Raw genomic sequence first — 12,045 nt, 5'->3', positions numbered from 1 at the left:
GTTTGATCCAATTCCAACAAATCTTCGAGATACCATGCATGGGTAGATTGTATATCAAGGATAAGTTGGCAAGAATCATAATCAACCAAGAAGATCACAACCCAACCATATTTGCTGCCAAACTTTGTCAATCCAAACATGGCAGTTTTCTAGTTCATTAGTCTTAGAGGCACTTGGCACTGGTCTAGGCATTGAATGAAAAATGCCTCAATTGTCAAATCCCAAAAATCAAGGGTTAGTAGAATCAGATTTGTGAACCGAGAGAGAGTGGTCATGCCTAATTTTTTAGATTATTTGCACATTTTTAAGAAATGAATGAGGTATTGGTTTGTTGGTTAAGTGTTAGTGAAACGTTCCTTGAAACCTAATTTCAAATCCCTTCTCTCGCATCATTTTTAATATTTTACAAAATTTGCATCAAATAGTATGTGGCATGATTTCTTTTAAAATAAATATTGTAAAATTATTTCAAGAATAAAGAAATAGCCTAGTGGTTAATTGATAAATGGAAAAGCATGGAATTAAACTAAGGTTTGAAGTTTGAATCTTTTCCCTTGCAAAAATCCCTCGTATTTTTAATGTGTGTGTCGTCCATACCTTTTAGACCTAAGTACAAATATTATTTTTAGACAAAATAATCAGCCTTTAGTCCAATTTCCCCCACCCTAGCCGTCCCTCTCCTCTCCTCTCCTCTTCTCTTTTAATTTTTTTCATTTCTTATTTATGGCTGCCACCCACAGTTCTTGATCTACCATCTTTTTCTTTTTCTTTTCTTTTCTTTTCTTTTTTCAAAAGATCTTGCACCATCTCCCCCTCCATCTTAATGCCATTTTCCCCTTAATTTTCTAGCCCCAAATCTGAAATTTTGGATCTCCAAGAATGATTCTCCTTGTTTCTAAGAAGAGTCATTGCCGCCCCTATCAACTAGTTTGTGTAAGTTCTCCTTATTTCTCAATTTCTTGATAAATCTTGAAGGTTCAAAACCCAAATTTTCAGATCTGGAATTTCATTTTTTTTTAATATTTAGTGGGTATTTTTCCAGCCTCCTAAGTGATCTTAAAATTGATTTCAACTCAGCCCTAATTTGGCCATCATTGATGGTGATACATATGCCTATAGGCAAGAAAAGGGGTTGTTCTCCTTTAATTTCTTCCCATTTCTTTCCAGCATTATTTTGGGATCTTGAACCCCCTTCAATTAGCATTTAATTATGTTTTAATTAGGGAAATTTAATCTTGATCAATCGGCAATTCAGATATGACAATTCGGGAAGCGTATGTGTGGTTGATTGTAAACTAGTTTATAGTTTCAGTTTAGATATTCGATAAATATTGTTAATTGATTAAATAACAATTTACAATTTTTAAATGTGCTAGGTGTCGACTTAAATGCCCCAAATCAACAATGAAGCCAAAAGACGTTCGCGTGTACGGTTCATATCAATTCAATGTAAGAAATCTAACTAGTTTGGATTCAAAAAATAGTTATAATTGTACTGATTGGATTGAATCCATAAGTGGGTGTTTATGGGATGTTTAATAGGCATATTAATTGAGTTTAATACTGATTCTTAATTTAGATTAATTTTAAAGCTTATTAGAGAAACCACAATATTTACAAGTGTGCTGTGAAAGAGCGTAAAATAAGGTGTGGGTCCCAACTCAATTACTTGATTGATAATGATGAAGTTATTGATATAATTGATGATTTATTTTGGTAATTGGTCTTGGCTAAGTATCTAAGTAATTAAACTTGTAAGTGGTCGAACCAGGTATGTTTCAAGCCTAATTATTTGGCATGTTTCAAGCCTAATTATTTGGCATGTTAGCAAAGTTGCTAAATTGATTAAATGATTGCATGGTTGATATTGTTATGAATGGTTAGTTAATGTGATGTATGATTGGTTGTTTGTATATCATTATTTTCAATGAAAATAAGGCTTATGCATGATAAATTGGCATGAGTAATTTGTTATGTAATGTTTGAAAGATTCCTACATGAAATTGTGATTTGTTAAATGATACCACGTTGATAGTAAATTGAAAGTTGGATCAATGGTCCTATTCACTAAAAGTATTTGATAATTCAAGGACATATTGTACATGCCAATAAATTGTGAAAGTATTTATTTATGACTATGTATGAGATTGTATGGCATATTGCATGTGCATTGGGGTGGGTTATTATTGTGGTTGACGGAGGAGTTCCATAGAGATTTGGCGGCATATTAAGTTTGTATTTATTCGTAGTCAGTGCGCTGCACCAAAGATTCGAGGGGATTTGGCAATTTTATCGCATTTATTCGTTATTTGGTAGATTTTTTGCAATTATATTCATTCAATGGTTTTACTACATCGAGCTTTACTCACACTCGTTGGATTTTGGTAGATAGGTTTTGGGGAACTTGTGGTGTGTAACACTCAGATGGTTTGGGTAGGAACTTTTACATTGCATCATCTGCATCACCCCATGCTCCTACACCGTTTGACATCAATTTTTTAATAGCTATGTAATGATATGAAATTCCAATGACTGTTTTGTGTTCTTCTATTAATGTTAAGATATCTCACTGTATTTGATATTTATGTTTGTTTAAAAAATTGTTCGACTCACATTGAGCTTTCATAAGCTCACTCCCCCATAGTGTTTAACTTTTTAGGTAAACCTTGAAACTAGGACCGGACCCAACATACAGAGTATCACCTTGGGCCTTGGACCTTTTTTAATAAGTATTATTAATAAGTCTCTATTTGTTTTAGTTTGCAATTTTTAATTATTTCTAGTCTGTGGGTTGGTAACTTTTCATTTGGGAATTTTTGCATGCTTGGATTACTTAAACATAATAACCGAAAAATGCATGATATCTGGCTTAAGTAAAATTTAACATTGTTACCTAACATCCACTGCATTGTAAAAAAACTATTTTTGAAAAAAAAAAGCAAATCAACAATGCGACTAGATTTCCAAAATGACATGAGTAATGTTTTTTTTTTCCGTTGCATTAGTTAACATCAAGTTTTTGCAAAGTAAAGCGACGAACAAACAATTTATTTTCTAAAACAACATTGTCAATAATAAAATGCATCTTAAGTACAAATGACCTAATAAATGAATGGTTTAAAACTAACTCAAAGTACAACTACAGTTTTTCTCTAAAATGAGTTCATTTAAAGTCTTCAAAAATAACGTAAGTTAGCTTAGCCATTTTAGTGGCTAATGTAGCCTTTTCAATCTTGCCATAACTTCTAGGTCGGATTTGGGAGGTTACATCAACAATCTACCCTTTTGGAAAATTTTTGAACAAAACATATTAGGAGAGTTTTTTCAACCAAAAACAATAATGCTCCCCCTCAGCAACGTCCCTTAATCGTTCGCCTAATCGCACTCTTCTACAAGTGGGGGTACAAATTCGAAACTTTGAATAGCACTTCACGAAAACACGATAGAATGAATTGTTAGTATCATCCTAATTGAAAATAAAAGCATAAAAGAATATCGTCAATGAAGGTTCTTCCATACTTACGTAAGAGCGAATGAAAAAGGACTCAACAAATTTTCCCGATATGTTTATTAGTGAGGAGGATTCAACACTATGATATAAAATAAAAAGTTAAAAAAATTGGTTGAGAATAACCCTTTAATGAATTAAAATTCAAATTTGAGATGTTAAAAGAATTGATTACAAAAAGAGGGGAAGAAAAGAAGAGAAATCAAAAATTTTGGTGGTGGTCGACGATGGCGGCACCACGACAAAGACAACAACAACGGAGAGGTGGTGGTCCAATGGAGGTGCAATGGCCTTTAGTGGTGGAGGAATGGAGGAGAAATGGAAAAGGAGGGTGGTGAAACCAATAAAATTGAAAGGAAAATGGGATGAGCAAAGAGGGGGCGGCTAAAGGAGAGAATGAGAGAAAAATGAAAAAATAAAATAAAAGATGAAGTGAATTGTCTAGTTGCATGGTCGGCCAAGGTAAAGTAAGGGAGAGATTTTGGCAAGTTTAGGGGACAATGGCACCAAAAGTGGATCGTGGGAGTGAAAAGGGGAGAACTTTGGGAAAGTTGACCTTCTAATCAAAGAAAGAATCTTTCCTAGTATGGTAATAAGTGTTGGACGGCAAGGGTGTTCACACTATCTCAAATTGCCAAAAATTTAATTAAAAAGGTGTGCTTGAACTTGGGACATTATGGAAACAATTATCATTCTTAACCACTAGACTATTAATTCACTTTTAACTTGAACTAGCACAATTAAATAATTAAAATCTAGGGCGTGACAGTTTTGATCCTTCTATTGTTGAAGAATAGTTAGAATTAGTTGAAAGGATATTTGAACAATTAGAATGCACCCCAGCTGAGTGTTTGAAATGTGTTATGTCTTTACTACAAAGAAATGTCTTTCATTAGTGGAGAATAGTGGTTTGTTCCCACTGTGCATATCAGAATAATTGAGAGTTGTTTCAAACTTAGTTTAACAAGATGTATGTTGGAGAACTATATCTAGAAGAAAGGAATAAAGTGTTTATTGAACTAAATGGTTTTTACTTAGGAAGCTAGTTGCTCCAGAATTGGTTTTTACTAAGGAAGATAGTTGCAAATGTTTTTGCAAGGGATTGAGATATGAGATTAAAGTTTAGTTGGCTTCTCATAGGATTACAAAGATTGCTGATATGGTAGAAAGAGCCAAAAAAGTAGAGCAGGCAATGGGGTTAGATAAAGAGAAAGTGGATGATAAAGCTCAAGGAAAGAGGTCGATTGGTTCTAGCTCATAGCCACCTTCTAAACGAGCTAAAGATTTCAGATGTCAAGGGAGATCCACTACACTTCAGATTGGTGCTGAGAGCAGAAGCGTATAGACAGCCATCTACTCCAATAGCCAAAATAGACTGTCCTGGTCATACTATTAGGATACCTCAGTGTGATTACTGCAGGAAGAGTCCAAAAGGAGAGTGTTGGATTAAGACCGGAGCATGTATTAGATGTAGTTCGATGGAGCATTATGATCGGGATTGTCCGAAATCGGTTAATGTTACCCCTGTGTGATTTCAAAGATCAAGTTCTCCACCTCAAAGTCATGGTAGTACTTGAGGTGGTCCCAGTGGCAGAGGCAGTCACGGGAGTCACTAATTCATTTGCGAGTCATGTAGAGGCTACTATTCCTGGCAAAGTTTATACTCTAAGACTAGAGAGGATAAAAACAATTTTTTTTTATATCTACTCACTTTTCAGAATTGTTGTTTAACTTTTCAATTGAATTGAATTTAATATTTGATTTAATGTTATATCAGTCACTTTTAAACCATGTCATTTTGTTAACAATAAAATTAAGGCACAATGACTAAAATATTATCATTTCAAATGTACAAAGACTAACTTTTTTTTATATTAAAGGTACTAAAATTGTAAAGCCCATTTTCAGTGGTATCGTGAGTCGTGGTTCAAGACCACAAATCCGATTAGTATGTTATATTCTTATTTAAGTAGTATCTGGATGGTTGTGGTAATGTCATATAAAAGTTCGGTACATTGATTTTATTGTTTGATTATTTTAATTAGGTAAAATGACTAAAACATAAAAGCTACAAAAGTTTAGTGTTATTAATTAATTGTATTAAATGAGTATAAAATCATGAATTTAGGGCTTTAAGTGGCAATTTGACCTTAGTTATTAAGTAGTGGATTGTAGGTAAATAATTTTTTTTCTTTTAAATTAGAAATGAAACAACTAATGGCAATTTTGTGGCAATTTGACCTTAGTTATTAAGTAGTGGATGGTAGGTAAATAATTTTTTTTCTTTTAAATTAGAAATGAAACAACTAATGGAAATTTTGTAATTCTAATTAAAACGTAAGATAATAAAAATTAAACAAATATCATCTTCCTTATTCTGGAGAAACAGAAACCCGAAACTCCATAACTAGGAGAAACTAAGGTCCGGTCAAGCTTATTCCTAGTGCATATCAAGAAACGAGTAGTTCAGTCGATAATCGTGGGAAGGGAAAGACAATTGAATAATCATCATCGAATACTGGTAGTTACTGCACAGGTAAGTTCGTATTATGTAATTTATAGTATAATTAATTGTTTATTATCTATTTACTAAAGTAATAGTTGTTGTGATAATTATCGAATGCTTAATTGGATGAAAGATTATTCTTGAGATTAAAATGTATCGGAAAAGTATGAGTGACCCGTGTGAACTTGGTAAATAGTCGGAATAGAAATGAAAAGTCATTAGTAAGAAACAAGCTTTGAGCTAGTGTACTTGTATCAGGCCTTGTGCCCAGCAAGCTTTGAGTCAGTGAATAATTATATCGGGTACTCTATACCGATAGCACGAGGTCAAGCATGTGTTGTGGACTTTCTGAAGCTTCAGGTGTCGATTACTGTCTAAATTTGACACGTCTAGATATTTCTCTTCCACGTATCCGAAGTGACTTACTATTGTTCTCCGGGCCAATTGATTGTTTATGTATCATATCACAATTTAATAACATGGTGAATTGATGGTGTAAATGTTACAGGTTGAATTGTCTCGATTGATTGAGATAGGTGAATTATGATCATTGATCTTACGCTATGTTCTTGTATTATTGTATTTAAATTTCTATGTATGATATGTTTAATTTCACAAACTTACTAAGCTTTGCATGAGCTTACTTCATTTTGATTTTATTCTTGTAGATTTCTCGAGATCATGATATCGATTATATCAGCTCAAGAGAACACACATATCCGCTATCTTTTTGGTAGTCTTTTTATTGTTTTGGAACAATTGAAAGTGGCATGTGTCGCGTGTGAAATGATATGTGAATTGTCCAAGTATACACGTTAAATCAAGTAATAAAGTAATAAGAGATATCGTCTCTACAAGGGTCAATTAGGTATAAAATGGTCAAGTTATTTTAATGAGCATGATTAATGTTTTGACAAAAATAGCAAGAATGAAGTGGTAATTCGAATGAATAATGATGTGTGCGATGTGTGTAATTGATAAATAATGTTATGACAAGACAACAGTAAGAATGCAATGGAAAAGTAGAGAATAATTACGTTAATAATATGCAAACGAACAAGTAAACAATTAAAAATGCTATGGCGAAGATACTACAACAAAGGATAGAGGGTGTATAATGTTGATTTGAAAGGTCAGGATTACTAAGAATTTTCCCTTACTAATAGTAATGCCTCGACAAAACCATCACAATCTATTGCTCAAAAGAGTGCTAAAATGGTATGCTTCTTATGAGAACAAGACCTCAAGTTACATTGCCTTAAGCGATATATGTCTATTCATCTTTAGCATGATACCCTGCATTGTTTTATTTTCTTTCTGTATGAACAATGCTCTATATCTAGAGGCTGCTACAAGTATTCGTCAAACACTTGCTCATATCATTCAATTTCAATCTCATTAACATAACATTGTCAGAATTAGATTAATTTAATAAAAGTGTTGTACATCCATCTGTGTCTAGAGTTTGCAATCATGCAATTTTGCAAAAAACCATTGAATGAAGCAGTGTACTAAAGCAGATCTACGCTTCAGTCATTAAAGAAAATAAGAGTTTCATCAAGTAATCCCAACTCTATGAGATTTAGCTCAAGGGTTGGCAATTAAAATTTAAATCCAAAGTATCATTCAACATCATTTTCATCAAATCAATTCACAAATAGTAATCAAAAAATAACAGAAGAACTTCGGGAAGATAGCTTCTACTTATCTAGCCTACACTCTAGCGATGCAATGTCTTGTGATGGTTGAGAAAGATTGTCTTTGTCTTCCTCTTCTCATCTTTACTCAGTCAATACTCTCTATTTTTTGCCTAAGGATCTCCCTTTTTTTCTCGTTTTGTTTTTTTGCCCCCTTTAAGGTTTCCTCCTTTGGCTTTAATAATCGTTTTCCCGAAGGTAAATCCAACAGCCCATGATTTTCTTCCCTCTTTTTCAGGCAGATATATTTGGTACAAGTTCAACTGGGCCTAAGACCGGTATGCTTTGAGTGTTAACTAGACATCTTCTTGATATTGCCACGCCATTCGTGTTGACAAACTATCCATCCCTTTTCCCCAACAAACCTTCACTCCTTTACTTCTCGTTCCTCATCCTGCACCTGTCATTCCACCACCACATGACACCCTTCCACAAGAAATTAAAAATAACTAACATTTAAGTACAGTCCAAGCTCCTAATTTAATGTTAAAACAAGAAAAATACTAATGAAATATCCTAAAATGCAACTAAATGTACCTAAGTACAGAAAATTAGCTAGATCTAAAGGCATGAAATATAACTCTTTTTAAGAGTTATCACACCCCTAAACCTGAGTTATTGTTTGCCCTCAAGAAAAATATACATGGATGCAACAATTTTTACCCATGCACATAACCACCTTGTAGCGCCAATCCATTCAAAGAACAATATATACTTCAATTCTCAGCAATCTTCTATCTCTAAAAACTTCTTCGAGTTTCAAAGGTTTGCTCAATAAAGGTAGTGCAGAAAAGTGCTCTCTAAAAACAAACTTTCCTAAGTACTCCAAGTGTGCTTTCTAGCCATAGCAAAAATTTACTAATTTACTCAGTTTATTTGTTATGTAAACTCAAGTTACTTTGTAACCCTTGCTCTAAGCCTACGCAAAATATTTATTTGTATTTGTTTTTGTTTCTCTTTTTCTATTTTTCTGTTTTTCTTTCTTTCTTTTGTTTTCTTTTTTTAAGTATATTAGGGGATTTAGCATGTCACAAATTTTTTTGACTTGATAATCACAATGGAGCATACACTGAATTATCTAGTACTAAATCATGTCACAATTTAAATAAAAATCACTCTTAAAGCTAAAGCTTTTAACTTAGAAGATGGATGGAGCAAACAACAACCTCCTTAGCTAGTCAGCCTATTACTATAGTGGAGTGCCCCTAATTTTCTTTTCTTTATTACACACTCTTACTTGGACTCACCTTTCTAGTCAACAACACGATGGAACAAACAAAGTGGTGCTGACTTACTTGGTAATTCTAAGCATTGGAGTGTCTATTGTCCTTTATTTAAGTAATGTTGTGGCAATATGACTAAGTTTGGCTTCAAAAGTTTCTCAGTTCATTAAAAAATACTTGCTATAGTCCAAAACTAACTTAGGACATCTCATTTTCTTAAGGTAATCTTCAAGCAACCTAACCCAAGAAAAATTCACCTAATCCACTGTCACATGTTCTAAGTGTATTGGAGAATTTAAGCTCATCATTGAATATCCCGTTTTTAGGTCTTTGATACTAACAGATCCATACGGGTATACTTGAGCTACTTCAAAGGGACCTAACCAACGAGATTTTAATTTGTTAGGGAACAATTTGAGCCTAGAGTTGAACAACAACATCTGTTGCCCTAGTTCAAATTGCCTTGGCATAATTCTATTATCATGCCAATGCTTGGTCTTCTCCTTGTACAGTTTAGCATTTTCATATGCCTGTGCCCTGCATTCTTCCATTTAATTTAGTTCTAACAACCTTTTATGGCCAGCAGCTACCTAATCCATGTTCAGATTTTTCATAGACAAAAATGCGTTGTGCTCGAGCTCAACATGTAGATGACTTGACTTTCCATAAATAAGCTTAAAAGGTGACATCCCCAATGGTGTTTTAAATGCAGCATGATAGGCCCACAAAGCTTCATCCAGTTTGGATGATCAATCCTTATGAGTTGGGTTCACCACTTTTTTTAGAATCTTTTTAATTTCTCTGTTAGAAATATCAACTTGTCCATTCCCATATCGATGCAAGGCATTAGCCATTAGCTTGAAATGAGGTCTTTCATCACTAATAACAGCTATAGTAGTACCAAATCTTGTGAAATTATTTTTGTTCAAGAACTTTACTACTGATTTTGCATCATTAGTAGGAAGTGCAGCAGCTTTGACCCATTTAGAGACATAATCCACTACCAATAGTATGTACAGGTTGCCCACTGACAATAGAAATAGACCCATAAAGTCTATTCCCCATACATCAAACAACTCAATCTCTAAAAAATTTTGAAGAGGCATTTCATGTCTCCTATATAGATTTCATGTCCACTAACAACAGTCACACAACTGATAAAATTCATGAGCATCCTTTAACAGACTTGGCCAATCCAATCTTGACTGAAGTACTTTGGCAGCAGTTCTCATTCCTCCAAAGTGTCCTCCGTAAGGAGCTGAATGACAATGCTACAAAATGTTATGTATTTCGTTATCAGGGACACACTTCTTAATTATCTGATCAACACAATGCTTAAATAGGAAGGGTTTATCCCAATAATAATGATTGGCATCATGAAGGAATTTCCGTCTTCTTTGGCTATTGAGATCGAGTGGCATCAGACCACTTACTAAAAAGTTCACTATATCGGCATGCCAAGGTAAGGCCATGACAACTAACAGTTGCTCAGCTGGAAAGTCTTCTTTAAAAAGTTTTTCATTGCCATCTTCATTTCAAGATTATAAACCTGACAAGTGATCAGCCACTTGATTTTCATTCCATTTTTTATCTCTAATCTTGGTTTGGCATCTTTCTTACTCACTAAATACTTAATAGCAGAGTTATCCGTCTATACTGTGACCTTGGTAGCAACTAGATAAGAGCAAAATTTATCGAATGCGAACACCACAACCAATAAATCCTTTTTCTTAGTGGTATAGTTAAGCTACACATCCGCCAGGGTTCTGCTTAAATAATATATAACACGTAGTACTTTTTCCTTGTTTTGCCCTAACACTACTCCCACAACATAATATCTGGTGTCACACATGAGTTCAAAAGGCAGCATCTATTCTGGAGCTATTACAATTGGTGCTACTACCAGTCGTTCCTTCAATTCATCAAAAGCTACCAAGCAATGTTTATCAAATTTGAAAGGTTTATTTTGCTCCAGCAACATGCATAATGGTTTAGATTTCTTCGAGAAATCCTTAATGAATCTTCTACAAAATCCCACAAGACCTAAAAAACTTGTAACAACCTTGACTCTGGTGGGAGGTGGCAATTTTTCTATTACTTCAATTTTTGCTCTGTCTACTTCAATCTCTCGCTGCAATATCCTATGCCCTAGAACAAATTCCCGAACCATGAAGTGGCATTTTTCCCAGTTCAAAACAAGATTTGTTTCTTCACAACGGCACAGAACCAATTTCAGATATTTTAAGCAATTCTTAAAATCATTGCCAAATATAGAGAAATTGTACATGAAGACTTCAAAGAAGTTTTCCACCATGACCGAGAATATGGCCATCATACAACGCTGAAAGGTTGTCGGGGCATTACATAACCCGAATAGCATCCGTCTAAATGTAAAAGTTTCATATGAACACGTGAAGGTGGTCTTCTCTTGGTCATTGAGAGCTATAGCAATCTAATTATACCCTGAATAGCCATCCAAAAAATAGTAGAAAACTTTCCAAGCTAATCTATCTAATATCTGATCAATAAATGGTAGGGGAAAATAGTCATTCCTATTTGCCTTGTTAAGCTTCCTATAATCCATGCATACTCTCCATCCTGTGATAGTGCATGTTAGAATAAGCTCAGTTTTATCATTACTCACTACTGTGACACCAGTCACCCATGAGCCGTCTAAAATTGGATAAATAATGCCAGCATCAAGCCACTTGATAATCTTTTTCTTCATAGCTTCTTTCATGATCGGATTAAGTCTTCTCTACTGTTTAATAGAATTACTATGGCAATCCTCCAACAAAATTTTATGCATGCAAAGAGCAGGGCTAATTCCCTTTATATCAGCAAGGGTCATTCCTAATGCCTTCTTAGATCGCCAAAAGAATTCTACCAACTTGGCCTCTTACTCAGGTGTCAACTCTGTAAAAATTACTACCGGAAAAATGTTGTTATCTCCCAAATATACATATTTTAAATGTTGCGGCAAAGGTTTCAACTCTAGTGTGGGAGGTACCTCTATAAAAGGTTTAAGAGGATTAAAATAGCAGTTTGATAAATCCAATTATTCAAACTTCTTCCCTGGTCTATCCACAAACTGCTTGGCTTCCATAAGTT

The 12,045-nt window shown here is 34.1% G+C and overlaps 1 long non-coding RNA gene across 1 annotated transcript; it reads left to right on the top strand.

The window, feature by feature from the left end:
• The first annotated feature begins 628 nt into the window (after positions 1 to 628).
• On the top strand, positions 629 to 2,747 carry LOC107892329 (uncharacterized). The gene is made up of 3 exons (XR_005918444.1): positions 629 to 933; positions 1,377 to 1,449; positions 1,580 to 2,747. It is a non-coding gene; the product is annotated as an uncharacterized lncRNA (long non-coding RNA).
• Positions 2,748 to 12,045: the final 9,298 nt, after the last annotated feature.

The sequence above is a fragment of the Gossypium hirsutum genome, chromosome D09, assembly GCF_007990345.1.
Source record: "Gossypium hirsutum isolate 1008001.06 chromosome D09, Gossypium_hirsutum_v2.1, whole genome shotgun sequence".
NCBI classification, from domain to species: Eukaryota; Viridiplantae; Streptophyta; class Magnoliopsida; order Malvales; family Malvaceae; genus Gossypium; species Gossypium hirsutum.
The sequence above is the reverse complement of the archived record's forward strand: the minus strand, read 5'-3'. Positions and strand labels throughout refer to the sequence as shown.